At 42.4% G+C, this 4,212-nt stretch overlaps 1 protein-coding gene across 3 annotated transcripts in view; it reads right to left on the bottom strand.

Annotated features, from left to right (window-relative positions):
- MICU1 (mitochondrial calcium uptake 1) overlaps positions 1-3,054 on the bottom strand; it is a 302,123-nt gene extending 299,069 nt beyond the window's left edge. For all 3 annotated transcript variants that reach the window (XM_004383247.3, XM_023737695.1, XM_023737697.1), the window contains exon 1: positions 2,965-3,054. The gene's annotated coding sequence lies outside the window, so the exon portion shown is untranslated. The remainder of the gene's footprint in view (positions 1-2,964) is intronic.
- Between the last annotated feature and the right edge of the window lie 1,158 nt (positions 3,055-4,212).

Raw genomic sequence — 4,212 nt, 5'->3', positions numbered from 1 at the left:
ATGTTGTGGGGTTGTTAACCAATGTCATAAAACAACATGCGTACTACTGTTTCATGAGAAACTATTTGTTCTGTAAGCCTTCACCTGAAGTACCATAAAAAAAGAAAAAGACTCAAAAAAAAATAAAAAAGTTCTCTTTCTTCTGGGATTTCTAAGATCAAAGGATGAGTCTCTCGGTGGCACAGATGGTTAAGAACCCACCCAGAGGCACCTCAAAAGATAGGCCTGGTAATCTGCTTCCAAAAGGTCACAGCCTTGGAAACCCTATGGAGCACAGTTCTACTCTGCACACATGGGGTGGCCATGAGTCGGAATTGACTCAATTGCAACTAACAACAACAGGATGTAAGCCTAGCAGTGTTATCTTTCCCAAGGGGTCTGACTCCAGAGTCTTAACTACTGATCCCAAACATACAAAAGGAACCGGTAGTTAACTTAAGCAATCGGCTGTTAGCCAAAAGATTGGTGGTTTGAACCCACCCAGTGACTCCACAGGAAAAAAGACCTGACAATCAGCTTCTGTAAAGACTGCAGTGAAGAAAACCCTATGGGGCAGTTCCACTCTGTCAGATGGGGTCACTATGAGTAGGGATCGACTCAATGGCACCCAACAACAACAACAGGGGAAAAGATAAACAGGGATTTCGACTTTTGATGTTATACTTTCCATAATTTTACATTTTTAAAAAATAAGCACGTATTGCTTTTATAATAGGAAAAGTATAATGACTTACGAGCATTAACGATTTTTTCATAATTTACCCAAGCGAATAGAGTATCTGCCTTAAAAAAATCAACTTTCATGTGTACTGACTGTTTAATGAGAAACTATTTGTTCTGTAAACCTTCACCTGAAGTACAATAAAAAAAAAAAAAATGCAAAAAAAAAAAAAATCAACTTTTTCCCTTGGCGCAAAATAAAGCCATTTTCATTTCAAGTAGGAAATAAAGTTGTGAGTACAGTTTTTTTTTTAATTGGTTCTCATTTAAAAAGGGATGTATTAAACAACCCTATAGGGAAACAAAAAAAAAAAACCTAAATGTTCAGCAAGTGCTGCAGCCATTGTAAAAATTGCTCAAGAGGTAAAACTAACTTTAAAGATTAAAAAGTGGCAAAATCTGGTTTAATAGCTTTATCAGTTACTTTAGTTCTACCATTCTGAATAACATAAGGTCTGACGGGGTCAGTTAAATCTTTCAGTTACAATTATTTCACATAATATTGATTTATGGGAGAAATGACATACCATTTTTTATTCTCAAATTTAGGAAATTCAGTCTCAAGAGGAACCCCTTCGGAGTGGCAAAAGTCTACTGAATATAGGAAATGCTCTACAGAGTATAAAAGAAACTAGCAATACATGCTTTTACTCTTGCTTTTATTAGGTTTCATCATTCTATCATTTTTTCCTTTCCTCCCCAGGCACACAACCCACTCCTGAATCTTTGCTTTTTGTTTATGTTACCTTGTGTTTCATGAACTGAGTAAGGAAACTTAGAAAGTGTCACTGACACTTTCTGGACATAATCAGGTGGACAGAGCAATGTCCTCAAGTAGAAGAGATGGTCAGGGACCTATCAAAGGTGGGGACAAAGAATAGCTACTGGCCAGAGCCATCTCCTCACAGGTAAGTGGCAGTTACTTTCTAGAAGGTTTTAAGAATAAGGCAATATTCAACAAGCTCATTACCTGTCCTTAACTACAACAGAAAGACATGCAGCTGGTCATCATGGCCAACACCGAGGACTCAAGATGCCGACATTCGATTAATCTGTCCTATGGTTCAATGAAACCTAAACTCTCCTACAGCTATCAACTCCAAACTTGTTTTCACCTTATCTGCAAACTCTTTTCTTATACTGCTAGATCACCTCCACATAACTTTAACATGAACAAAGGTATATGCAAGAAGCCACCCAACAAAGTGTGAAAGAAACATCTATTTATAAAAGAACAGGAAGAAAATGTCTTTTCAGGTACCACCAAAAAAAAAACAAAAAAGAAAGAAACCCGTTGCCTTCGAGTCGATCCCGACTCACAGCGACCCTATAGGACAGAGGAGAAATGTCCCATAGGGTTTCCAAGGAGCGGCAGGTGGATTCGAACTGCCAACCTTTTGGTTAGCAGCCGTAGCTCTTAACCACCACCACAAGGAGAATAAAACATTCTACTCTAATCCTTTACCTAGAGTAAAATGTTTTATTCTTCTTGTTTATTCTATTTATATTTACTAGCCTTTTACTAACACCGTAAACCGTAAGATTACATAGATGGCAACTTAAAGAGCAGCGCGTTTTAAACTCTTCTCCCCGCATTCATACAGTCAGTAACACCCGGTTCATTCTCAAAACATCGTACGGTGGGATAGGATGGAATGATGAGAAGGAAACTTGAGGGAGAAAGGATGGGAACGGGATGGAGCTGGAAAAGATAAAGGCTGAACAGTCCGAGAAGCCCGAACTTTGTATTGTTCCTCTGGGTCCCCAATAATTTTCCACTCTTAATATTCCCCCTCATCAGAACTCCAACTGTAAACTCCCCCACCCACTTCCATCCCCATCCACAAATCCCCACAGCGGTGCGACTCCCTCAAGAACTGCGTCCCCGGTGAGTGAGTTGGGCTGCCCGCCTCCAGGGCATCAGCGAAGAGAGGTACGTCGGCGCCCTAGAGAACCCTGTGGTTGGAAACGCCGCACTGGTAGAAGTTATGCCGGGACAGGGAGGAGGTGGGTGTGGTGAAGAAAAACGGAGGATGGAAAGCAGGCAGGACCGAGGACTCCACTCTGCCCCTTGAGCTGAGCGCGTCAAGCAGAGAACGCTATCCTGCCGGAGGTGAAAAGTCGCCGGTACACCGGGACAGATAAATGGCTGGTCCTGGAGGTCAGGTCCTTAAAGCTGTTTCCCCACGTCCACTCCTTCCCTAAACAGCTGTCTCCTCCCGCTCCTCCGACTCCAAGACTCACCCGTCCGCGCTCGAGCTCCAGCAGCTTCCCAGTCAAAGGCCACCAGTTCTGACAGCCACAGAGACGAAGAAAAAGCAAAGACAAGCCTCCACCTCCAACCCCCCTCTCACGTGACTCTCCTAGACGCTGCGCCTGTCGGGATCGTGGCGAAAAGCATGTGGGAGGGGCACGAAGAAACAGAAGAGGGAAGGGGCGGGGAAAGCATCTCGCCCCGCCCCGGTATCGGGCCCCGCCCCGGTAGTGATTACGCAGGAAAGCGGCAGCGGTGGGTTCCTGAAACCAGTAGGCTGTTTCTTCTAGTGTCCCACCGGGTTATAAGAGTCTTTTAAGAGGTTTACTCTGACTGCCGCCACGCCTCTTAATACCTGTGCACTTGTTGGCTAAGCAAAAACAAGCCGGTGAAAATAAAACTGGAACATAGTTGGGAATTGTAGTTTACTTAAACAACTGCTTTTCGTTTTGGGCTTTTTCTGAAAATTTCCTTATCATGTAGCATTTTTGGATTTAGAAACTTCACCACTTTTTCAACCATGTGTGCATAGGGTCAGCGAAAAAGAGGAAGGCCTTCACGGAGTTGGATTGACACAGTGACTGCAGCAATGGGCTCAAACACAGCAATGATTGTGAGAATGGTGCAGGACCAGGCAATGTTTTGTTCTGTTGTACATAGGTCGTTATGAGTCGGAACAAACTCGCTGGCACCTAACAACAACAATGCGTATTACAGTGGTTTATTTGAAAAGTAATATTATTGGAGAGTTTAGTTCTTAAGCTACTAATAGCATGTGTTTCTCTAGAGATGTTGCTATCATAAGTGGGGATGGAAAGGATCCTCTTTCCTGTTATGGAAGTAGAATGAAAATATCATGCCAGAGAACTTTTAAGTAAAAGTTTCTTCAAGGATTTACTTAGGAAAGCTGTAGAAAAAGCTACAGCCATGGAAACAAAAGCAGGCAGATAGAACTATCACTGGATTAAATAGTGAAGTAAGCAAAATCAACTATTTTCTTCCATTTCTCTTCAGAGGACCCACCCTCCCCACTAACCTAAGAACATCAGATTATATTCGCTAACATTTACTGAACATTTATCGTGTTCAATGTTTGTTTACAACCACCCTATGCCATAGGTACTGTTTTTATTCATTTGCAGGTAGGAAGCAGGCTAAGACTCCTAAGTAATGCAGTAGCTGGGACACGGATCTGATCTGAAAGACATCAAAGTCGGGACTCTTAAACAGTATTTTGT

The sequence above is a fragment of the Trichechus manatus genome, unplaced genomic scaffold, assembly GCF_000243295.1.
Source record: "Trichechus manatus latirostris isolate Lorelei unplaced genomic scaffold, TriManLat1.0 scaffold00106, whole genome shotgun sequence".
Taxonomy (NCBI): domain Eukaryota; kingdom Metazoa; phylum Chordata; class Mammalia; order Sirenia; family Trichechidae; genus Trichechus; species Trichechus manatus.
This window is presented reverse-complemented; position numbering and strand designations above follow the sequence as displayed.